The following is a 26,855-nucleotide window of genomic DNA, read 5'->3' as shown; positions in this document are numbered from 1 at the left end:
TATGAATGGTTATTAACAACTTTTCTCAACACATTCTAGGACTGCTACCTTCTAATCGATTTTTTTATATTCACATTTTGTTTACTTATGATTTATGAGCATCTAATTTATTTAGTTAACAGTCTTGCATTTATGTTTTAACAGATTGAAAAATTTTTCTTAGTATTGTAGCAGATTTTTTTTTCTGGCCTGTCTTACCTTAAAATCCTATCTTAAACCTATATATCTGTGTTGTTTTCCCACCATAGCCAGTCTTAGTAGCATCATAAAGGTAGAATGTCAAAAAGAGGGGTTGTGACAGTCCTTTCAGGATTTACCTTATCTCACCTAGACAAATGAAACAAATGAAACAAAACTAATTGGAAAATATTGAAGCATCTAATATGTAATCTCTCAGACATGGGATGACAGATTAGCAAGGCCCAGGTGTCCTTGGAGAGAGAGAGAGAGAGTATGTAAGGACATCTTCCCAAGCCCATTTCCCTCTTCCTAGTCAGGACAGTGTTTTTCCAGAAGAATTTATGTGAGTTTTCTTAAATTTTCATCAGTCTATGAGGCTTTAATGTGGTAAGATGGTAGAAACTGCACAACCAAATAATACTAGAAAAGGCTTGGAAGCAGTGACTGGGGATATGCGAGTCTCCCCTACGTACCCTTAGTGGTAGAAATGCAGGCTCAGGTTAGAGTGCCTGAGCAGCCTTAAGAGAGTTACTCATTCACCTTGTTTCTCAGTCTCCTTGTTTATCAAATAGGAATAATACACGTGTTGATTTCAATGTTCTTGTGAAGATTAAATGAGTTAATACAGGGAATGTGTTTAGAACTAAGCCTGGCATTTGATGAGTGTTCTATTAATGGAACAGAGCTTTTCAATGAACAATGGAGAGTGAGTGAAAATACAAATATTCCTAGGAGCGGTAGCCATTTGACAAGGTTTGCAAGAATAGCCCAATTTTAAGAAGTGAGATTCAACAAAGATGGAGGATACTGAATTCCTATGTAATAGGAGAAAGTTTAGGAAAAAGAGGCAGAGGTGCTGTTCATAGCCAAATTCACATTGAGTCCAGGGCTACTGCTTTTTTTGTTTGTTTGTTTGTTTTGTTTTGTTTTGGATTTTTGACTGCTATGTCCCACAGTCACGTAGGCCTAGCTCTCTTTTCTAGAAGTCAATGAGTGTACACACAGATTTTTCTTTTAAGCAAGGAATATATTAAGTAAGCTTGAATATGAATTGTTATTGTGCCACAAGGGGGAAAAAACTGATTCAATTTGATTCTCAAGTGTATCCCTACATTGAATAATAATGACATTATCATTTAATTATTTAGACATTAGCTTCATTCGCATGTGTAGTTTGGGACTATTTAGAAAAAAACCTAGAAAGAACAATATTCTGTTTTTATTGTAGAACCCCACTGTGAAATATCTCACAAGCTAATGTTTAATCTCAGTCTTGGTCTTGCACAGTTCTTGATAATAATTAACCTGAAATAACTGGTTCCGTACGTGAGTCCAGGACACATTTGCTTCTGTTGTTTCAATTTCCTTTCTCAGGAAGTTAAATGGTTAAAACTTGCAAATATAAATTGTCTGTGAATAGCCATTAGAGAGAAAAGTTCATGAAAGATGGAGATTGAGAACTTGTGTATATTTCCTAATACAAACATAAGCATTTATTAAACACTTAAAAGACTGTATTTACATACGTGTTTTCTTTTCAGTATCACAGGACTAGAATATCTGCAAATTTGAAAGTCTTATTCTCCACCATGGGGAGCATTTCTCGTTTCTGGTGACTAATACAAAAGAATCAAATTATCAAGGCCTCTCTTTAATACTAAGCCAAGTAGGTCTACAACACAGTTTTTTAAAATAACACTTGATTGAGCTATGATTGATATGCTGAAAGCTGTACATATGTAATGGATGCAAAAGCATGAATTTGGGGATAATTATGCCCTCATGAAACCATTACTACCACCAAGGCCATAGACATATCCACTGCTTCTCAAAGTTTCCTCTCACTTTCTTTATAACTATTACTATTGCTACTACTATTATTACTACTATTTTTATGGCAACAACATTTGACATAAGATCTACCATCTTAGAAAATTTAAAGTATACAATGTAATATTTTTAGCTGTAGGTACTATGCTATGTAGTATATCTCAAGAATTTATTTACTTTGCATTACTGAAACTTTGTATGCTTTGACTATTGCTTTCCATTTTCTCATCCCCAGGCCTGTGTAAATCACCATTCCATTCTCTGCTTCTATATGCTTGACTGTTTTACTTTACACATCTAAGTGAGATCATACCATTTATTTTTCTGTATTTGACATACTTCACTTAGCATAATGTTGTTCATTCATTCATACCATTCTTTTTAAGGACTGAGTAGTATTCTATCCTATATTCCACATTTTCTTTAGTCATTGATTTGTTGATGGTCATTTAGGTTGTTTTCATATATTGGCTATTGTGGATAATGATGCACTGAACATGGGAGTGCAGATGAGATCATGATTTCAATTCTTTGGAATAAATACTGAGAATTATGATTGCTGGACAATATGATAGTTATATTTTTAAGTTTTTGAGGAACTTCCATACTATTTCTCAAAATAACAGTACCAATTTGCATTTCTACCAACAATATACAAGGGTTCTCCTTTTCCATATTCTGACCCACGTCTGTGGTATTTATTTATTTATTTGTTGATATTAGACCTCTTAACAGATGTGAGATGGTGTCTTATAGTTCTTTTATTTTCCAATAATTTGTGATGGTGAGGACTTTTTCACCTATCTGTAGGCCATTTGTATGTTTTCTTTGGAGAAATGTCTATTCAATTCCTCTGATCATTTTCATATTAGATTATTATTATTTCTGTCTAGTTGTATGAATTACTTATATGTTTCAAATATTAACCCCTTTTCAGATGTATGGTTTGGAAATGTTTTCTCCCATTCCACAGTTTGCCTTTTTATTTTGTTTATCTCTTCCTTTGCTATGCAGAAGCTTTTCAGTGGCATAATTCTAGTTTTTTTTGTTTTCTTGTTTTCATTGCCTTGACTTTTGGTGTCATGTCAAAAAATCATTGCCAACACCAATATCAAGTTTTCTTCTGGAAAATTTACAATTTCAGGTCCTACAAAAAGAAAAAAAAAGGAAAGGAATGAAGAGGGAGGGTACGAGTATGGGTGGGAGGGAGGGTGGATGGGAAGTATCATTATGTTCCTAAATCTGTATATATATGAAATACATGAAATATGTTCACCATATGTAAATAAAATATTGAAAAAATGAAAAAAAATCTTTAATACATTTTGAGTTAAATTTTGTATATGGTATAAGATACAGGTTCAGTTTCATGTATTTACATTTTTTTTTTTTTACAATGGCTTCCCCCCATAACGTCCCTCCCACCCGCAACCCTCCTCTTTCCCACTCCCTCTCCCCTTCCATTCACATCAAGATTCATTTTCGATTCTCTTTATATACAGAAGATCAGTTTAGCATACATTAAGTAAAGATTTCAACAGTTTGCTCCCACACAGAAACCTAAAGTGAAAAATACTGTTTGAGTACTAGTTATAGCATTAAATCTCAATGTACAGCACACTAAGGAAAGAGTGGGAATAAGAGAGGGAAGAGGTGTACAATTCGGGACATGCTTAAGCTGACTTACCTCAAACGGTAGAGTTAGAAACATTCCAGTTCAATCCCATCAAGGTGGCATGTACCAATGCCATCTCACTAGTATTTACATGTTTATATCCAGTTTTCTCAACACTTTTTTTTATCAAAGGGATGATCTTCTCCATATTTTGTATTGTTGGCACCCTTGTTGAAAATTAATTGACTTGCATATGCATAGATTTTTTTCTGAGTTCTCTATTTTGTTCCATTTGTCTATGATTATGATTTTGCAACTATCGTTTTGTAACATATTTTAAAATTAGTGAATGTGGTGGCTCTAATTTTGTCGTTCTTTCTGAAATTTGCTTGAGGTTTGGGGAATCTGTGGTTCCATATGAATTTTAGGATGATTTTTCTTATTTCAGTGAAAAATGTTACTAGAATTTTATTAGGAATTGCACTGAATCTCTAGATTGCTTTGGGTAGAATACATATTTTAGCAACATTAATTCCCTGAATCCATGAACATGAGATGTATTTCCATTAATTTCTGTCTTCTTATTTCTTATTCTCCTTAAATTTCTCCTACAGAACTTTAAATACATATCAATGATATATTTTGGAATTTGAAAAATTTTGATGAATCAGCAAACTCATATATTTATCTTGACTATATTATTTTTATGCATTTTTGATCCCTTCCAAAGGAAAATATTAAATATCCCCACCAACTGCCATGAAATATAGGCAGAATTTATTTCCCTATCTCATTGTTGATTGGCCAAATAATTTGTGGAGACAGTGGAATGTGAGAAGGTATGACCAACTGCGAATTCCAAGTGGAATTTTAAGTGCCATTTCATATTTCTGCCACCTCTTATGCTTTTTTCTCTAACATGAGAAGGCGCATCCCAAATAGAAGCGCTCTTGATTCAGGATAAGAAACACACAAAGGGCCACCACAAGTAACTTTCAGGCACAAAACACAAAATCAAATCCAGAAATACATGCTTTTGTTTTAAGCCACTTAGATCTGGAGTTGCTTCTTTCTGAAGCAAAGTTGACTAATATTTTTGTGTATATTAAACCTGTCTCTTGAGTTCATAATGAACTAGAAACCTATGGAAGGCACATTGTGTTATCTTGTATAGATACCAATGCCACTCAGCAAGTCAAACATTCTTTTGTGAAAATTTTTAAATGTTTATTTTCATTTTATTTAAAAGGCAAAGAGACACAGAGGAAGAAACAGAGACAGAGAAAGAGAGTTTACATCTGCTGATTCACTCCACAAAAGCCCATATCAGCTAGAGCTGGACCAGGTCAAAGCCAGCAATCAGGAACTTCAATGGGAGTGATAGGCAACCAAAATTTGAGCCTTCACCCGCTGCCTCCCTGAGTATATGTTAGTATGAAGCTGGATCTGGGGGCCAGTGCTGTGGCGAAGCAGGTAAAGCTGCCGTCTACAGTGCCAGCATCCCATTTGGGTGCCACGCTGCTCCTCTTCTGATCCAGCTCCCTGCTAATGCTCCTGGGAAAGTAGCAGAGGATGGCCCAAGTCCTTGGGCCCCTGCACCACTGGGTGAGACCCAGAAGAGGCTCCTGGCTTCAGATCAGCTCAGCTCCTGCTGTTGTGGCCATTTGGGGAATGAACCAGTGGATGGAAGACCTCTCTCTGTTTCTCTCTCTCTACCTCTCTCTGTAACTCTTTCAAATAAATAAAATAAATCTTTTTTTTTTTAAAGAAGCTGGATCCTAAGCAGAGGAGCTGGAACTTGAACCAGGCACGTCAATGTGCAATGCAGTCATCTCAAGTGGCAACTTAAACTGTCCTAAACACCATGCCTAATTCTTATTATTTAATTATTGGTCTTTAAGGCAGAAAAAAGGAAGTCATATTCTTGTTGATAGTTAGAATAAATAGAAGTTTAATGGTCTTGGGATATTTAAAATGAAAAGAAATTACCTACTTATCATCCAAATAAAAATTATATACTGTGCAAAAAATGCAAGTATTTTATTTTGGATATGATATAATTACATCATAGTCGTTATATTTGGGGACAGTGTTCACATTTTCTTAGTTCATTTCCCTTTCCTGTTTTCAATTTCTTTTTTGGAATTAAAAATACATACAGAGCTATATTTTAATAAAGACAGATTAAAAGATAAAAAAGAATATTTTAGCAGTCATGTGAAGTGAGGAAAATCATGCAAAGCAACTGTTGCTACTTTTTACATCTGAGAGTTTCTATTATCAGCAGGATTAACTATTTCTCTTGAGGCATGTGTTTTGAATACTAAGGGAAATATTCTCTGTTTAATATGACAGAGTAGCTTCTACTTTTAGTACTGAAGGTTAGTTTCACACATCACCAGGTTGTGAGATTACTTTTTTATGTTAATTGCTTCTCTCTAATTTTGGTTGAAACTGTGTCATTGGATGGCTATTTTTAGATTATTATCTCAGAGGAAGACACACAATAATGTGTTTGTAAACATGTGTGGCTTTCAGCAATATAGTAACTCATTATCAATTGTGGAATAGAGCATCAGCAGAATCTTCCCAAAATGTATTTTTTTCCGCATATTATATATCTTCCCTATTCTTGAGCACCTCCCCTAAAACAGCTCCTACCTGCTAGAAGCCTTCATGATCACACCCTTGAGCACCAGGCTCATCTACTATACTTGGTATCACTTTTCTATATTGCACAGCAATGCCCATTGCACCCCACAGCACCTCCGTGTTCACTGAATACGTGAGTCTATGAGAGAACCAGAGAATGTGTTGGTGAATAAAGGAGATCTTGTGAAGTTTACTATGTGGGTATCAGCTGGCTTTTATTATACTCTAATTAAGTCTCATTTCCCTCTGACTAAATCAAACTCTTGAGGGCAGTTATCATGTCATCCATTGCTGTTTCCCACAGCACTAGGCACACAGTCTTGACTCAGTAAGTCCTCACCAAATGTAATTGAATTCGATAGGTAGGAAATAACAAAGACTTGTTTGAGTCAGGCTTCATTTATTTGGAATTGAAACACAAATCCTCAGTGCACTACAAATATGAGTTGCTCAAGTGATTCCTATTTTGCAAGCAGTTTTACGTATTAAGAAAGTGGAAGGATTTAGGCATTTTGTTATTCACTCATTCTAGTAGTACGCACTGACTGGACTTGCCTGAGAGATGCCAGCATCTCCATTAGTAATGGGTGTTTTGTCCATTATCACCCCATTCTCTAGCACAGACATTCCTGGCTCATCATGATAACTGGGCATGTTGTTTTGATGTGTAATTCCAGAACACGGCTGGAACTGAGAAGCTGTTGGGGACTGGTGAGGAAGAACATGGCATCTACCACCAGGTAAATGTAAATTTGACTCTCAGTACTAGCACTCATGCAGTGAGCTGAGTGTCTTAGATAAGTCACAAAAATTTTTGAATCTCAGCTGCCTCATTTATCAAATGGGATAAATGCTTACTTCTCTTGCTTCTGGGAATGTTAGGGATAAAGTGACACAGTGCCTACCACAGTGACTGACACAGGGTTGGAGTGTAATATATGCTAGCCTCTGTTATTTGCATATTAGTCCCTACCACAATGTCTAATATACAAGTGTTAAACCAAATTAATTTCAGGAAATAAACTCTATCAGGCTCATTAACCTATTTCTGTTGTGATGATAGGAAAAAGAAGCTCAATCAAACCACAGAAAGGCTCATTAAATGTAAGTTTTTATGAATTAGTAGAGGTGAAAAAGGTCTTTGTCTTTATTGTAATGTAAAAACTATGTTGTTTAACTTATGAGTAAATAATTTACTAAATATACACTATGTGATTAGCACTGAGAAACACAGTATTTCAAAACAGTAAAAACAGAACTAGTGTTAAACATAATTTGCCACCTATTTTGTGGAATAATAGAGATGCTGTACAAACTTCTGAGCCAGAAGTACCTTTAGTCAGTTCCTGAAATTCCGCTAATAGAAATCCATACATTTGTTGTGAATTGTTACCTCCCATGACAATGTAATGCATTTGTATCTTGCAACACTTTCACAGTTTATGGAACACTCTAACAAACATGTTTTATTTTATTTTTATTTTATATATTTAAGATATATAAAATGTTTTTTAAAAATTGTGTTTATTTATTTGAAAGGCAAACAGAGACAGAGCGAGACCTTCCATCCACTGGTTTAGGTGGGTGGCAGGGACCCAATATCCTGAGCCATCTCCTCTTGCCTCCTGGGGTACATATTAACAGGAAGTTGGTATTAGAAGCAGAACTAGGACTTGAATCTGAGACTCCAATATGTGATGAAGGCATACCAAGCAGTGTCTTTTCAGCTATTAAAAATATTTTCCACAACATTATGTTTTGATATACATATATATATATACAATGAAATAATTACAGTCAATGAAAATAACATGTCCATCATCAAACACTTAACTATTTTTTGTGTGATATTTGCACCTAAATTTGCTCTCTTAGCAAGTTTTGACTAAACAATACATTTTCACTATATTCCTTATGTTGCACCTTGGAGTTCTAGACTTATCCATCTTGTATAATACAAATTAGCACCCTTTGAGCTATACCTCGCCACTCCCACTGCTCCTTCCACCCCTTTTAATCACACTTCTACTTTCTTATTCTATGGTTTTTACACAAACCCAATGAAGTAAGTAGGTGTTCTTACAACTGGGAATTTATGAAGCCAGGTACTATACTCCCCGTCCAGAGCTGTTTCTCCACTGGCTTTAGAAGTCTTCTGTTAAAGGAAGATTGTAGACAGCAAAATGTGACTTCTTACTGTGATAGCTAAGAGCTAAGAGTCCAAGGAAGAGTACTCACATGACTTCATTTGAGGTTTGGGGAGGGAGAGATAATATACTAGGGTAGCGTTCTTTAATCTTAGCATATGGACATTTTAACTGGACTCCCCCTTTTTTAGTGGTGGCTGTTCTGTGCATGGTAGGATGTTTAGCAACATTCTGACCTTTATCTACTAAATGCTAAAAGCATTCCCTCAGTTGAGACAACAGAAAATGTCTCCAGACATCGCCAAATTTCCCTTGGAAGGGTTGTAGCCGGGATAGCGTAGAAAAATTGCACAGGTTGGGAACTTCCACTCTAGAGAAGGGATCAGAAATAAACATTTGTGATTTTAAGGTTATCCACGTGGCCAGATCATAGAAATGATCCCCTGAACCAAAGCAGCTTCCATTTATAGCAAGTACAAGTAGAATCCTGCTTCTTGGTAAGAGTTAACTTGGTGCCGAAAGCTAGACAATGTTGTGGGCATGTGTGCATTACTTTTCTCCCTAGGAGACAACACAGCTGGTCTCAGAGTAAGAAAGCTTCTGCTGGTATTCCAGGGCATACATCCAAATAGGGCTCTTCACTGACACGTGGAGAGGAAGCAAAGGGAGAATTGTGTAACGAAAAGGTATCCCAAGTGTACCAAGAGCACATGTACTTTTTTGTGTTATGGTACATAAAATCCTTGTTCACTTGTCTGTTCCTTGCTCCTGAAATAGTCTTCCTTGCCATCTATGTCACCCTACACTCTGCCTTGCTACTCAAAAGAGTAGAGTGGTAACATATCAGTTTATGAATGAGAGGTACTGGAATCAGGCATTTGTCACCAGTATGGAACCTTAAGCAACACATTTCTCCTCTCTGGACATGGATTTTTGTATCTGAGAATGAAGTTAATTTCAGTATCTCTCAGCTATAAAATAGTATGACTTTCTACCCTTCCTACCACAACTAAAATCATTACTATTACTGCCAGCTAGTATGAATATATGATTATTCTGCCATGCATGTCACCAGAAGTAATATGGTAATATCGGCTGTATCATTCTTGTAAAGTTAAAAAAATGTTCTAATGAAGCAGATTAAGGCTACTTACAATATATGCCTCTTTGGACTTGGAAGGACTAGGGAGGAAACGATCTACTTGGATATGAGAAATGAAGTAGCCAGGGCATTGAAATCCATAACTCACCATGGTTAATGAATCTTCCTCTCCCTACCTCAATACCCCAGGCAAAAGATAGGCATTGGTACCTATTAAATAAGAGCCAGGAGAAAAGGAATTACAGTCAAAACCTTCTTAAGACATTTTCAAAGGCGCAGCCATTAAAACTTCTAAACCAGGAAATCTTCCTTGGAGAGAAATGGAAAATCACAGGTACGGTGCCATGCAAATGTGGCCATTTAATAAATACTATTGGATGAGGAGAATGATAAGAATAAATGTGTGCTGGAGGGAAAAGTGGGAAGCAGGAAACTTTTAAGGAGAGATTACTATTTTTCCTTTTTACAAACTGAGTTTGTGCATGAGGAAATGTCATATGACCTAAAGATAGAGATTCTTTTTTTCTTCTTTCAATTTTTTTAATTTTTAAGTTTTCGATTAACATGTATTACCTGCACATTTTTAAGGGGCACAGTGCAACATTTCAACACACACATACACACACACACACACACAGAGCTTAACCTATCAGGCAATCAGCTTTTCATTCCCTATCCTTTCTTTGCATTTGGAACCTACTAGCAACACTAGTCCAGTTCTTTATACAGAATATTATACAGAGTTGTGAGCCACATTCAATCCACCATGCTGTAAAACACTGGAACCCATTACATTTACGCTACGTTATTTTGGCACACATTATCCAACCTCCCCCATTTCCTGTTCCTGCCCTCCAACAATAGTGATTGTTGTGGAATTTGGATTTCCCTTTCTCTCTCTTTCTTTCTCACATACACATGTCAGTTTTCAACTTCCACATATAAGCAATAATATGCAATATTTTTCTGTGTCTGGCTTATTTCTCTTGACACAGTGATCTCCAGTTCCATCCATTTTTTGCTGCAAATATCAGAATTTCATTCATTTTTATGGCAGAACAATACTCTATTGTGTGTGTGTGTGCGCACACCTGTAGCTTTATCCATTCATCCATTGATGGACTCTTGGGTTGATTCTACATCTTGGTTCTTGTGCATAGAGCTTAATGAGTTTATTTCTCTCTTATTTGAGAGGCAGAGTTACAGACAGAGAGAGGGAGAGGCAGAGAAAGGTCTTCCACCTGCTGGTTCTCTCCCCAAATGGCTGCAATGGCTGGAACTAAGGCGGCCTGCAGCCAGGATCTAGGAGCTTTTTCTGGGTCTTCCACATGGGGGGCCCAAGCACTTGGGCCATCTTCTACTGCTTTCCCAGGCCATAGCAGAAAGCTGAATTGGAAGAAGAACCACCTGGACTCAAACCAGCGCCTATATGAGATGCCAGTGCTGCAGGTGGAGGCTTAGCACACCATGCCACAGCAACATCTCCTATTTATTTGCTTATTAACTTTCATGCATCTCTTTCCTCTCAATTTAATTGTGGCTAACTTGCAGATACTTGACTTTAGAGGAGAGGTCAACACTTTTCCCAAAGCTGGATCCTGAACAGCTTTTGTTTGTCAAAGGCATCCCAATCTAACTTTTCTTCTTGGGACCTAAAAAAGGTCAGTTTTTCTAACTTCAAAATTTTGAACTTTGTTCTTTGTTACATTCATGAGCTTACTCTTTTTTGAAATACCTTGCCAAATAAAGGCAACAGTAGCCAATGTTTACCAACACTGAAACAACCACTCTCTTAGAATTCCCAGCTCAGTAAGCACATGGTCTCTTTCTCATTTTACTTTTGGTTATAACTTTACCAAGTATGTTTTTCAGTGTATAATGTAGATTGACAGTTTGCTATATCTGTTTCTTTGACACATTAAAAAATATATTGGGGATGCTTATTATTGCAGCATTCCACTTCAAAGCTACCAATTTCTAGATTTGTCATCTGAGGCAAACTGCTATAACACACGGCTCTCAAATCCCAGTGACTTAACACTATAGAAGCATCTTCCTCATTTATATCACATTCTTTGTATGTCAAGAATCTCCCTTCCAAACAGTGATTCAGATACTCAGCCTTCTTCCATATTTTCGCACTGCTATTTTATACACGTAGCTTTGAAGATTTTCTAGAAAGTAGAAAGAAAACAAATTATGAAGCATGGCAGGTTTGAGAGGGGGATATAAAGGTTGAAAATTGCAGCTGTCACTTCTGCACACATTTCGTTTTCTATGACTCAGTCACATAGTTTATTTAACTGAAAGAAAGCTTGGAAATATATTTTGGTATATACCAAGGGTGAAGAGCAGAAAGTATCAGTGGGAAGCCATTGTTTTAGTGGAATCAATATTAAGAATAAAATTAAGAAAGGTTTTATCTTACCATACTATAGAAATTGAGAAGTACCACTGAAAACATTTAAGAGAAGTGGCTGAAAGAAAGTGAAAAGTGAGGGTGGATGGTGATATATTAAGGGGGAGAACCTAACAGTGAAAAATGAAAAAGAATATTTAGACAGGCACTTAAGGACTTATGAGAGAGGGATGTGCAAGGAAGGAGAGTTTTTCTAAAAGTCTAAAGTGTCAGATGCTACACAGAGATCAATATGATGGGACAGAGTAAAGGCAGAAATAGTAAATATCAGAAGGGCTGGGGCAGCTATAATTATGAAACACACAATTTGGGAAACTCTGTGTTAAAGGTGGAAAACAAATATGCAATTTTTTTAGAAGTTAATAACAGCATTCTCTGTAATAGCCAAAAATTGGAAATAATCCAAATGTTCAGCAGCAGATTAGTCAACTTATTTTTGGAATAATAATAATAAATATTGAATACTGAATTAAAATAAAATTAAATGTTTAATAATTCATTCATAAAATTCATAAAATAATGAATAAAATAATATTCATAAAATAAAATTAAATGTTTAAGGTTAAAATAAAATTAAATTAAATGCTGAAGTAAAATAAAATTAAAATTAAAATAAACATGTTGATAAATCTTATAAATAAGGTTGGCAAAAAAAAAAAGCCAGGAACAAAAAGTGCATGTTTCATGATCCCATTTTTATAAAATGTGAAACAGTCAAATCCAATCTATGGTATTAGAATTCAAGATGGTATTTGCTCGTAGAGGACAGTTATGACTTCAAGGCAATAGGAAGATCTTTTTAAGTTCTGACAATGTTTGAGATTTAGATAATGGTCACATGATATATTGGATAGAATATTAATCCTTCAAATTATTCATGCCTTAATGCCTGGGATCTGTGACTATGTTACTTCCTTGGCAAAGGCTTTTGAAGATGGGATCAATTTAACCATCTTCAATTGGAATATCAATTTGGATTATCTGGATGGGACCAATTGCCACCAAGAATTCTTGTAAGAGGAATATCTGTAGCTCAGAACACAGAGATGTGCTGGTGAAAAGAATGAGGTGCTTTGAAGATGAAGAAACAGGCCATATGTAGGGGAATCCAGAGGGGAAGAAACAGATTCTACTCCCAGTGCCTCCAGAAAGATTTCAGCCAACATCTTGATTTTAATCATAAGAGCTACTTTAGACTTTAACTTACAGAACTGCATGACAATAAAATTGGTCACTGATTTTTGTACTAAAGGAAATACATAATCTACTTCACAAGAATTTATAGTGATAAAGGGATAGAGCAGGAGAACTATCACTGGATTTGGCAATTAGGAAGTTATTTGTATCCCTATTGAAATTAGTTTTTGTAGAGTGGCAGAGGTAGGGACCAGATTATTATCACTTAGGAAAAAATGGAAATTGAGAAAGTAGAAGAATGTATATTAAAACCTACTTTAAAAGTTTGTCAGTTATGGAAAGGAGAAATTTATGATTGAATTGGGGTAGGGTGGGGTTCACTGGCATGGTATTAAGGCAAGAGATATACTTAGAGTCCTGAGCAACTTTTTGGTCTCAGGGAAAGAAACTAGAGAAGTTACAGGAGAGAATGCCAGATATGAAAGAAATGGAAATAGTCTATATTATTCCCTCTTCTTTTCCTTGGTAATCAAGAGAAGACCTGACTATTTATAAACACAGGAAGGAATATATGGAGATGTTACACAATGGGGAAGTGGAAGTCCCTTCCTCTGATTCTTTAAAGTGCAAAGTGGTAGACTGAGATGTCTTATTATTATTTGTGTCATTTAGCTAGTGTAACAACACACCTCAAAGCTTACTGAGTGAAAACAAAAATAACTTATCTACCTCATGACTTTATAGATCACTTGAGTGAATATTCTTGTTGTGGTTGACTTGGTTGATTTTGGACTCTGAAAATCAACTCATGATTCAGCTTGTCTAAGTTGGCCCTGCAAGGGATGATTTGTCTCCATCACATGCTTTCTTTTACTTTATCCTCCAGCAGGCCAGTCTCAGCTTACCTTAGGGTAGAAGCAGGTTTTAAGAGTGCAAGCGGAGGTATGCAAGGTATATTGAGGCCTTGGCTTATAACTGGAAAGCTCTCACTTCTACCACATCCTTCTGGCCAAAGCAAGTTAGAAGACAAGCCTAATTCCACAGTGAAGAAATGAATTCAATCGCCTAATGAGAAGAGCTACAAAGTCACATTTCAAGAGGTCTGGATACAGAGAAAGGAATAGCTCAACACATTTTTGTAATCAGCAAATTAAAACATTACTTCTGAGTGTTATGGCCAAAGACAGCATTTGAGGGATGTTTCCACGCGTATTTTAGCTCTACCTTGCTGCTATCTTAGTGTTAGCTTTCTATGGGCTAATTTCTAATCCACAGGACAGACTCTTTTGTGCACTGGACAAAAATTTAAAGTAACTGGTGATAGAGTGTGTGGTTGTTGGAGGTGTCTGGAAAATGTCCTTCCAATATTCTGTTTGATCAGACTTTTGTACATTTCTTAATTTTAAGAAGAAAGGATTATGCTCATTAATAGAAGAGATATATAGAGAGTATATTATTCAAGCCTAGGTTTATCAGAAGATAATTTAAATTATTTCACGTAACAGATTCTGGATCTGGTTAAATGCACTGAAAATCTGGATCAAATATTAGCTTTTCTATTACAGAGGTGTCAAATGTCAGACATGTTTCATCATGACTCAGTTTATCAGCACATGTTAAGACCATTGTGATCTGGCACTAATGAACCTGGAACACATCTCAGATCATGCTTTGAGTTATAATGTCCCAGCCTCCTCTCTACCTGCTCTATTTTTTCCCCTGAATAGGACATATCTCATATTGATATTCTATACAGAAACCAAGCATGCAATTTATTATGTCAAACTGAAAAATGCCTGTGGTAATACAGGTTTTTATAGCTGTGGTTTTCTCCAGCTCAAATTGCTTTGAGTATCTATGTGTCGGCAGAAAGTTCGAAGTAGGATGGATACAGAAACCATGAGTGGACAAAAGACACCTTTAGAAACTACAAACCAGCAACCAGAAAGCCTTTTAGCTGTAAGTCAGCAGACTTGTATGTCAAGCTTGGCTGACTAATTATTGCTTATAATTTGCATTAGGATTAATTAACTAATTAGAGAGGAATGTCTGAAGGCAAAGTTATGGCTCTGCTTGTCAAGCTGAGGACTTTAATTATTCTGATATTTTTAATTATAATCAGCTGCTGAATGAGTATTACATTGTCAGCTACTATCACTGGAACTAGGCTGGGCAAAGGGGCTGGAGGAATTATGAGGACTCACTGCTGTTGCTCTTAATGGAAAAAATTGTCCTAGCCACCCAGAGGAAGAAAACCGTCTAACAGCAACAGACTAGAACTGCAGACAGAACTCAGTAAACCACGATAAATCAGGTTTGTTTGCCAATTAAAGAATGAAGTGGAATCTTTCTGAAGCAGAAATAGGAAATCAGCCTTGTGCCCGTTTCTGACTGTAGCCCACTTGGTATTCTCCTGTGAATCTTTGAGTCAGCCTCCTGGAGGTCTTTGTAAATTTTTTTTCTGTAAAATTTGGTTTATGTGACTTTCTTATTTTTCCCAAAAAGGCAAATTAGCAGACTTAGTATGCATATCCTAGAAACTGCTTTGTGTATTCCAAATAAAGTTACTAAATATATGTGCCCAGCACATAGGATTTAATCAGTAAAAAATTATTGACTGAATTGTGATGTATTGGTATGTAATATGTAAAAACTAGTGATTAAGATGTATTAGCACAATACTTAACTGCAAAGATGTCTGGGAATTTTTGTCAGAATATTAGAAATCAAAATCATATCTTTATCCTACATATGAAACTTAAGTAATGATCATAAATTCAATGTGAAAAGTCTCCAAATGACTCATTGAAAGATTAAATATAATAACTAAAACCTTCTCTGTTCTCAGATAAAACAACAAAAAAACTCCAATTAAGAGATCTTTAGGTTCCAAATAACTTATAAACTGGCAAAGGTCTGCAAATTTAAAATCAAGGCACTACCCAAATATTGTGCTGATTTCTTTCCTTTTTAAAGATGCCCAGGAATGAATTCACATATTTTCAGTCACACAGATACTCCATGTAAATCTGTATAGGGTTTTCTTTTTTCTTTTTTTTTTTTTTGAGAATGTAGTTTAGAAATGAGGCAATAATTTAACCCTTCATTATTGCCAAAAATTTTCTGTATTTAGCAATCTGTTTTCTACCTTTGTTCAGAGGGGAGCCAATAATGGGACTTGGCTTTTCATAAAATTAAACTATTCAGACCTTTGCAATGAGCAGCAGCCTGTGTAGTATTTAAGTGCAAGGATGCTTTTTTTATTTCTTGAACAAACATGTGCATAGGTTTTCTCTTGTGCCAGGTGGTCTGAAGCACTCTTGAATCACCTTATAAGAAGCCCCCACATTACTGAGGCACAGAGATTAAGGAATCCTCCCAAGGTAACATATCTAGCTCTTGGTCAGGCTGGAGGTAGATCCCTGGTCTCTGAGGCCATGTCCATCACAGCAATGATCCTCACATGGTACAACTTATACTCCTTCCCTCTCTCTGTCCTAATAGTAATTGCATCATGGAGTTCTTGAGAGGATTCAATGAGGTAAGGTCCACAGAGCATTTCAAATAGATATAAAATGTAGACCATGCTTAATATGAGTGTTATTTAGCTACATACTAAGTCCAACCTCCCAATTTTGCATGTGAAGGAATCAAGGACCAGAGGTTAAGTAATTTGCTCAAGGTCACGTTGTAAATGGAAAACCAACAAAGAAGAAAGTGTTGGACACCCAGCTCTGGGTCCAGTGCTCTTTCCACTATCTACAGCATGATTTTTTGTGTGACTGACTCGTTTTCCAGTTTGCATTGGACTTCCTCTAGTTTAGCGTCAAAAAGCAAACCAGGGTAGTTGGCCACACTGCTTCTCATATAATTTTACTTTGCAAAAAGACAAGTATTCTTGCCTTTCTCCCTAAAATCTGACTTCTCAGTGAACCATTTTCTAAGCTTGGGAAGGGAATAAACAACTTTTAATTTGCTTGTGTGAAACGTAGGTTAAAAAATAAAAGCTCTCTAATATCATGGTATGTGAATTACCTTACTGCCTTAATAATGTATCTGGCTAATTTTTGCCATTGCTTTTATCAGAGTTCTTGTTTTAATTGACATACACAAAATATCATAGGAGTATACAACCTGCTATTGTTTTAACTATATACTGTTTTGTATTTTAAAAACTTTTTTAGGTGGATTATCTTACTTGGCCTTTTTCCATCTGCAATATTCTGTCTCGATTTCTCAGATGAAGAGATGGGAGCTTAGAGAGTAGAGTAGTGAGTTGCTTGAAGTCATAAATCTGGACCCTTACTCAAAGACTAATGCTCTTATGCTTTATTTGCACACAACTGGATTTTATAATAAGGAACAAATTTTCTTAATGGAAATGTCTACTCTATCAGAGGTGGAATAAGAATTAGGCACTTGTCTCAGTGCAAAATTTAAAAAGTCAGCCAAAAACTCAGTAATCAAGAAAACTATTTGAATATAATATTTGAGGAAATAAAAATATGTGCAAAAAATTCATGATGAACAAAATATCAATATTTTAAATGAAGACAGGATCCAAACCTCTACTTAACCTTGCCTCACATTAATCTTGGCTTTGCACAACTTTCTCTCCCATGATGGAGAAGAATCATATCCCTTAGTGCACTGAGAAAGAAATTGGGTTAGCCTTACTGCTTCAGGGTTTGGCAAACCTGTATCACTTGTTTCAATTTTTATTTTCTAACTTGTTTCCTTCTTGATGCATTTTTGTCTATGTCAATACTTCATTTTGTATTTATAGCAGCCTATCTTACTCCATAATCACTTACAGATCATTCTCTAGTACCTAGACTGGAGTAGGGGTGGAAATATATCATTTGTTTTAATATACACACCATAAACACAGCTCTCCTGGCTTGGACAATTCTGAGTTAATGGACCTGGTGACCACCTAAAATGGGTAAAAGACATCCTGGTGTATCGGGGGTAGGGTAGGGGAGAACTGAATCTTTCTGGAACCTACACTGTGCATGGGACCACAAAGACAGTGCTTGTAGGTCCAGAGAGATGGGGGCACTGGAAGGGTCATCTCAAAGGTGGTGGCAGCAGCTCCCCAGGCTGCAGGTTCTTTCAGATGTTTGTGATTTGGAGCCTGCCTTACAAAGAAGCCTTCTGCTCCAAAAGGAAGTAGTTCACTCACTCGCAGGGCCGGGGCAACTGTTCTTTATTAGAGAACATCTGTGGGGAGTATTTGAAGTAAACTTCTCTGGAAAAAGTGTACACGTTTATGCTATGGCATGCCATTTGCATCACACTGGATCCTCTGCAAAATATGTTTGAAAAAATCTCAAGCTGGCTGCTTTATTTCTCCCTCACCAGTCAGCATTCTTTTGCTTGAAAGGGCTTTCATCTACAAGGCTGCTGTTACCCACCCACTTCCCCCACCCCTGAGGAATCAAAAGGCACTTCGTCAAGCTCAGGCATCAAAATGGACAAAACATAATGAGACTGTCAATGTTCAATGACTAATGCAGGTTTATTGCCATGATGCAGATATGGGAGACAAGTGTGGACATACCTGTAATCGTTTCTAATAACAGCAGGTAGATTAACGTTGTTTTTTTTTTTTTTTATACGATTAATGAAAATAGAGCAGAAATGAAAACAGCAAAAAAACTTAGAGGTATTTTCAACTGAGAGGAAAAATGGGTCCTTCATTTTCAGGGTACTAGAATAAAAGGGAAAATGCTAATGTTGAATTTTTTAGGAGAAAGAAAAAAAAACAGAAAAATGGATAGCAGACATGCACACACACATGTGTACACACAAAATCCTGACAAAAAGGGCATTGAATCAGAGCATTGGTTCTCCAAATTTGTGTGAAAAGAATATTGAATAACTTAGACAGGAAGCTCCTCTAAATTCCTTGCAACAGAAATATTAGACCCCAGACTACCTCTCTTATCAGGCTGGACAGTGAAAGCAATGGTTGTACTGGAATAAGTATTTCAGGAAATGCATTATTTTTCAAGGAATCCAAACAAAAGCTTGATCCTTTGGTCACTATATAGGGTTCAACACTTAGAAAACGCTCTCAACTGCAATAATTACTGTTCTGTGTGCTCACGAAATGACACATTTAAGATCTATCTCTGTGTCCCGAGTTTCTTGTCTCTATGTTAAGTGGCCTCAGTCTCTGCCTTTTTGCTCAACACTTTGTGTTGCTTGAAGTAGTTTTTACATTCCCTTTTGTTGTCTGCTGTCTCTATAGCTGTTGTGGTATCCTAACAGTCCTGTTTATTTTGATTTATTATTTTCATCTACTATGGGCTAGTATACCAGGACACCAAGACTTGTGGAATTCTACCTAAAGTGAAAATCCAAGAAAGGGTTTTTGATATATAGAGTGCTTAAGCATTAGGTCATGAGTTTAAACTCATAAGGCTTCCCCTCCTTTATATAGGTATATTATTTACTCATTGTGTTCCAAAGAGCTGTGAATGCCAGTTTCAATTAGTGAAGTATCTAGTTTCCAAGTTATTTTTTTCATATGTCATTTCTGTAAGGTAATTGTAGCTCCAATGTGTTAGAAACCCCTGTGTTACAAGTGTTTGCATTTTATGCCGTGACTTATATTAGCAATTAGTGACTTACATGCAATTAGATTTTGTGAATTTAGCAGTGGTTAAATGTGTTACTTAATACTTTCTAAGCCACAATTTCCTCATTTATATATGCAGTGGAGTTGGGCTCAATGAATGATTCCCCGGGGAACAGGGACTGAAAAACATAAAATATGTACCCATAGGACAGTATAAGGTTAGAGAGTCTCCTTCCTTCTTTCTGAAATTAGAACCATCTGATTCTTTGTTGGTGCTAAAATAATCTTTCTTTGATGAAGTAATTATAATTTATGACTTTTAAAATGCCCTTACTATGACAAAATAATACCTTGGTAACCCTTTATCAGTCTCTCAAAGGAAATGAAAAGAAAAAGCTATCATTAGTTTGTGAAAATCTTTGAAGAGTACTAAGCAAAAATATAGTTGTAACATTCTGCACAGTTATAAATCTGTTTTTTAAAGAAATAGAGCGATATCACCCCCAATAATATGTAGAATATGTTGAATAAGTTGAATATGTGAATATGCATGAGAAAGATTAGTTAAGTTCCTATGGGCCCAATTCCTACTGCATACTTAATGCCAGCAAATTTCAGGGCAAGTGGTGGAAGACAGAGCTCAGTTTCTGCAGCAGATGTCATGAAAGTCACATGTTATTTTTTAAGGCCTTTCTGTTACTTCCTCTGAAAATTGGAATAATGGCCAGGCCAACTAGCTGTGTAACCCTGGAGAACAACTCTTATGTTTCTCCAAACATTCTTCCTTCATCTTCCATCTTCCCATGAGCCCACTCCCCATTCCAGCTACTAGTTCAGAAAGCAAAGCTAAAAGACCTTAATGGAGGAAAGTTTCAAGGAGAGAGAGAAAAAAAATACCATATTGTAGTCTTTTAGATGTTTGTAGTGCCCTTGCTTGAAGCTCAAGTCCAGGCAGTTTATGCCACATCTGAAATGTCATAGTTTATAACTTGCCTGTATTCCAGGTGGTTCAGTGATAGCTCATATAGGTCACATAGGAAGCTCTTTGTGGGACAGCTGTATTTAAGGTGGAACAAAATTGCCCCAGTTCCCTCTGTTGCGTTTGCAAAGAGAGGAGATATTGATGTCTCTGGTGATGCAGGCACAAAAACTCTTAATTTCCTTTCTGTCATTCCTGCTTTATTGTCTACAGCTTACTTATAGTCGCTCATTTGAAACTAGTGGCTTCTGCAGCTTCTGAGGCTGCTGGCAAAGCAGCTTTCCTTTCAGAAGATTGTGAGAGGATGGGGCATAAAACTGAGAGGCAGGGAAAGTTCTAGGGTCCATGCAGCTGCAGCCATGATCACGGTCCATAAGAGGACTCATGAGCAGTGCCCAGAATATTACTCCTTCCACAGTAGTTTAGGATTGAGTGCTCAGAAATTTCTTGAAATCCTTCAGAAGAGAGTCAGTGCCTTTGTTCAAGAAATATTTTATGGTACTGATTTTCCATGCTGCCCCATCATGACATTCATTCAATACATATTTATTTAATAGCAAAAGGTGTGCTGTGTACTGTGTTAGATTCTAGGGGTTCAAATGTAGACTTATACATTGGAGAAACCAATATGGGGCAAGACCAGGAAAGAAATGAATACTCTCCCACACTACAGTAAGCGAAAGGTAAAGCATGGGCAAGTGTATATGGTGAGTGACTTTGCTGAGGTTGAGGAGTAAGCAAGCAGGCAAAATTCACCAAGGAAGTGATGTTGAAACTGAACATTGAAGCCATGTCATTCTTTATGTTATAGAAAAAAAATGTGGGGAAGAGAGGCTGGTGATATGGTACAGTGTGTTATGCTGCCATTTGCAATGCCTACATCTCATGTCAGAATGCTAGTTTGAGTCCTAGCTACTCTGCTTCTGGCCCAGCTCCCAGCTAATGCACCTAAGAAAGCAGTGGAATATTGTGTCAGAACTTGGTTCCCTGCCACCCACGTGGGAGACTCAGGTGGAGTTCTTGGTTGCTGGCTTTGGCTTGTCCCAAATCTGGCTGTTTCAGCTTTTAGGGAGTGAACTGGTAGATGAAAATCTCTCTTTCTCACTCCCTCTTTCTATGTCACTATGACTTCCAAATAAACAAATGCATCTGTTTATTTCTTTCCTTATAAGAAATCTGGGGAAGATACTGAATACAGAGTTAACTGCATGTTTGGAGGCCTAGAAAGTAACTGAATAAGTGTGTGGCAAAACACTGGGTGTGGGTTTGCTTGGGTTGTTGCTGGAATGGAGACATTTAAGGCCATCCACAGTTCTGCAGGCTCTTGTCCCTTCTAAGGAAAGATGATGGTTTAATATACCCAGTTCACTTCTACTTTCTGCTTGTCACCTGAATTCTGGTGGAGTAGGAAATAGAAAAGGAATAGAAAGAACTAAATAACATGGACTATGTATGTGATTAGTCAATGAGTGAGCCCCTTTTTATGCAGTCTTAGTTAATCCTCTCAACAGAGAATGCTGAAATATCTGCATTTTACAAGTGTGGAAACTGAGTTTTACCAAAGTCACCCAATCAGTATGATGGTCTTAGAATTCTACTCAGATCTATGTGGATTTAATATTCATGTAGACCTTATTGCTTCTAGTGACTACTTTCAAAGTAAAGATTTATGATTCCTTATATATGAATATGTAAGTTGGATTAATTTTATGGAGTTGGTGAAAAATTTGGGCTTTATCAATGACAATGAAATGCTATTCAGTCCATAGGAATTGGGAGCTCTAGCAAGACTACCATGAGCTGCCATTGGCTGTGTAATGGTGCCTGGCAGGAACAGAGCTCCATCAAGCAGAAGAGAAGAGAGCAGCAGATAGTGGTTGCAAGCCTGGGAGAAGCATACCAAAATCAGGGGATTTGCATAGTAAAATTGAAAGCATATTTGCATTCAGGAATCAAACGCATGCATTACCACTGTCCTGGAAATAGGCTGACTCAGACCATACGACTAAATAAAAGAATAATGTTTACTCAGAACTGATGTACTTGTTTAAAAAGTTAATGTTTTAAGCTTTCTGCCTCCTAGCAAAACATCACTAATCTAATTAGAGTTTTCCAACCCCACTTGGCCTGCAAGCAGGCCTGCAGTGCATTGACTGCTCACCAGACAGGATAGACCCCAGGCCCTTTCTCCTCGCCCCCCCTCCATTTAAAAAAGTTTGGCTCTGCCCTTCTTCTCATCTCCAAATGTTTTTTTCTCATTTCTAAGCCAGAGATCAGGCACATTCCAGCACTTGGCACTCCCTAGAATCCCAGAGTACAAGTTTGTTTGGGTGATAGGTCTTCCCTCAAAGACATTCCTAGAACACTGTTGAGTGAGAAGCAGATATCTAATTGCACAGGGAAGGTTTTAACAGCAGAATGAGTTGAGTGAATTGAGGGCTACATAGTGGGGTATCTTTAAGGGTCTTCCAACCCAGAGTTCAGCCAGTATGTTTATTGCAACTCTTCCCCCATTCTCAAGTTGAAGCTGGCTCTCCTTAGCATCCAGGGGACTGGAGGATGGTGGGATGAAGTTTAAGACTGAGGTGGAATTAATTAGGCATAATCTCATTTTAAACCTAGTTTGCTTTTAATCTTCAAGATTCAGGAAAGAGTGAGCCTCAAGGGGGTTATAAAAACTGATGAAATAAAAATAAAAACGCGAGTCTGTGAAGATTTCCTGCAATTTACACAGACAGGGAATTAGTTGGGCTGCAGAAGTGTCCGAGGAGGCTGGGTAAGAATATGGAGTGGGGAGCCCTGCATTACTCTTCCCCAACTCCAACAGCTGACTTCGGAGATGAGGAAAGAATGGAGTAGCATTGATAATAGGGTCAGTAATAAAGACAACTTGTGTTACAGGGCTCCCAGGGCTCCTGCAGTTTGCCCTTTGCCATCCAACTCTCACTTTATGCTTATACCACCCACGAGAAGGAAGGTGGTGAGGTGCTGGCATTCCCAGTTCACAAAGAAGTCACATAAAAAGCATACTAGTTAAATGGTTTCCTTGAGATCGCACAGCTATTTCACATCCAAGATGGGACTAGAAACAGATAATGTGGTTTCCAGAGCCCCAAACAGTTGGGCTGCTCTCTGTAGAGAATCTCTAAAGCTTCTGTTTTCTCACAGAGGGGTTAATACAAGGAAGACTGAGGTTAGGCAAGCCCATGACCATCTTTTCCTTGTCTCAATCCCCTCCCCACCTTTGAAAGATTGAAATATTTGTTTTTGTGTTTTCAGGACAAAGTACCATGGAGTGTGATGGGGCAGAGTTCCATCTTTGGATCTCAGAACTCAGTACACAACCCTTTGACTCTCTCTTAGGGCTGAGTAGCCTTATCACCATTCCATGCCTAAGGGGGCACTTGGCTCTTGTGTTTGTAAATGCATAGGGTATCTTTGAGAGTGATGAGCTTATTTTCTTCCAGTTCTCCCAGGATCTGAACCTGATGTCACATCCTAGTGGGTGAGGTTTAATAACTGTGCTGAAGAAGGTTTATTAAACAGTGAACCAACAATTTATAAACATGAGAACCGAGAAAGCAAACAAAACCAGTGTTTGGTCGTTCAGAACAAATATCATGGAGGAAAACCAGTTTATTTTCATAGGCATTTACTCAAGCATATTAATGCTGAGTGATTTTTTTTGACATATACAGACTTGGTTCATTTGCTCATGGTTTGTTTGAGTCAAAATCTGTTATAGCTTTCACTGAGGGAAAAAAAAAAGCTGTGATCTTATTTCCTACCTGACTTATTAATTATACTCCACCTGAGTGCAGCAGTTAACATTGCTATTATCTCATGGATCGCATGCCACATTGCACAATACTTTCATTGTAACTGAGAATCCAGCCATCACCCAGTTGCAGTATAGGGGAGATTATATCAAAATTAATGTTTACAGTGTACTAACAGCCTCATAAAGATAAACATCAGAAATTCATTTGAAAACCTAAATCATTGTGTCAGTACTTAACTTTCCATAAACAGCTTCCTTATGGATTTGTTATGCTTCTCTGTATATATATTTGCCAAGGCTTTCAGGAGACCTTGTCTCTGACAACATTAGTGTGAGAATGTGATCAAGGCCCCTGAACACACAGCAGTTGGTTCCACAGGACAATCCTTCTACTTCCTTTTGGTTGCATTGTCAACGCATTGGAAAAGAAGACCCTTCCAACTTAGGAACTAAACAAGTAATTTAAATATACTTCCTGATATCTATGAACACTCTTGTTTGGTCTGTGCTCATCCTACTCAGGCACTGAACTCCTCAGGCAACTTTCTGGCTGCCACACTTCTGCTCTCAATTCCAGATCAAAAAGAAAGGAACATTGACGCAGGGTACTCCAAATGCCTGATATTTCCTTGGGAGAGTGCTGTGAGTGCTGCTTTGGTGTCACACAGTCCTGTTTCAGCACCGGTTCCATCATAACCTTGGATAAGTTACTTGGCTGATATTTCAAATACAGATCATATCATGGGGTGTTTTTGAGAAGCATCTACAGGGGTTGTTGCAAAGAAAAAAATATTAAAAATGAAAGCAAAAGCCTTTAGCACAGCTCTCGGTCCATGCCTGCAGATTTTCTAGCATAGTGATGAAAAACAAAAATCTGCATTCGTACTCAATTCACAGATTCTAATTAGTGCTTAAAATAAACTCTTTCTCCAGTTGCCACCAGGATGCAGGTGTGAGAGTCTCTTTTTAATGCCCTTCTCATTTCTGTTTGCCATTCCTTTGTTCTGACACGTGCTGGGTAGATGGGCGCATTTCCAAAGCTGAAATGTCTGGATTTGGTCAAGAGTCAAAACTTTGTCTGAAGTTTATCTTCTGATCGCTCAGGTTATCCCAGGAGACTACAGACCACCCTGAGACTTCAGTTTCGGCCTTCAGAGTAAACAAGCTTCTTTTGGAGATGAGCACCCAAGTACCAGGAACATATGCTTATTGATGCATAAATACATAAACAGGCAGAAAGCCAGTATTGTTAGCTATAGTGAGTCAATCTGAGTCCCAAACACCTACAAAAGACTTCTGTGGAGCGGAGAGGGGTCTACTTTGGACTTTTATAGGATTCTAGATCTAGACACTCCTTAGTAGGTAATAATGCCATCTGAGACTGAAATGTCTATAACATTTTATTTTTTGTCAGAGTCTTCACATGAAAGATTGCCACAATAATTCTATAGTATAGGCCCTCTTCTCACTTTGAAAGGAAAGGTAGGCCCAGAGATTAAGTATCTGCAGTTACATACTTGGAACATGGCAAAGTGCTGCTGTAGCATTGGAAAAATGGCATGATAGAAGGAAGGAACCCTGAGTTAGAGATTTACACTGGAATGGTTAGAAGTTTTTTTTTTTCTTTTTTTATTATTTTTTTATTTTTTGACAGGCAGAGTGGACAGTGAGAGAGAGAGACAGAGAGAAAGGTCTTCCTTTGCCGTTGGTTCACCCTCCAATGGCCGCCACGGCTGGCGCGCTGTGGCCGGTGCACTGTGCTGATCCGAAGGCAGGAGCCAGGTACTTCTCCTGGTCTCCCATGGGGTGCAGGGCCCAAGCACTTGGGCCATCCTCCACTGCACTCCCTGGCCACAGCAGAGAGCTGGCCTGGAAGAGGGGCAACCCGGACAGAATCTGGCACCCCAACAGGGACTAGAACCCGGTGTGCCGGCGCCACTAGGCAGAGGATTAGCCTAGTGAGCCGCGGCGCCGGCCAAATGGTTAGAAGTTAAAGAGGAGTCTCCTTTCTTCTCTGGGACGGGGTTTACTTGTAAAATGTGCAGTTTGGATGAAGATTTCCCTGTGGTCCTCTGGTTCCCACCTGCTATGTTGTTGTTACTGGAATCCCATTCTTGCCTGCCTACTTAAGGGATCCTTGCGGTATTATAGGTTTAGCGACTACAGTCAATCCTGCTATTTCTATGAAATTATTCTCACAACTGTATGTGCGTTGGAATTATCTGTGGTATTTGTTAAAACCAAATTTTGCAGCCCTTATTTAAGAGACTCTGGATAGGAGTAAGTGAGTGAGTGTGCGTGTATATCTGCATTGGGTAGATGTGGATTCCATGGTGTGTTGGAGCTGGCCCATCATGACTTGCAAGAACTTTCTGAGTACAACTTTTCCCATGTCACTCTTTGATATAGTGTCTTGTAATTGACTAT

The 26,855-nt window shown here is 37.6% G+C and overlaps 1 long non-coding RNA gene across 2 annotated transcripts in view; it reads left to right on the top strand.

Moving 5' to 3' along the window:
- The window catches only part of LOC127493028 (uncharacterized), an 89,848-nt gene that overhangs the window by 28,287 nt on the left and 34,706 nt on the right, over window positions 1–26,855 (top strand). For both annotated transcript variants that reach the window (XR_011388666.1, XR_007922948.2), the window contains exon 2: window positions 6,955–7,017. This is a non-coding gene — a long non-coding RNA (uncharacterized lncRNA). The remainder of the gene's footprint in view (window positions 1–6,954; window positions 7,018–26,855) is intronic.

This window comes from Oryctolagus cuniculus, chromosome 5 (genome assembly GCF_964237555.1).
Source record: "Oryctolagus cuniculus chromosome 5, mOryCun1.1, whole genome shotgun sequence".
Lineage (NCBI taxonomy): Eukaryota > Metazoa > Chordata > Mammalia > Lagomorpha > Leporidae > Oryctolagus > Oryctolagus cuniculus.
This window is presented reverse-complemented; position numbering and strand designations above follow the sequence as displayed.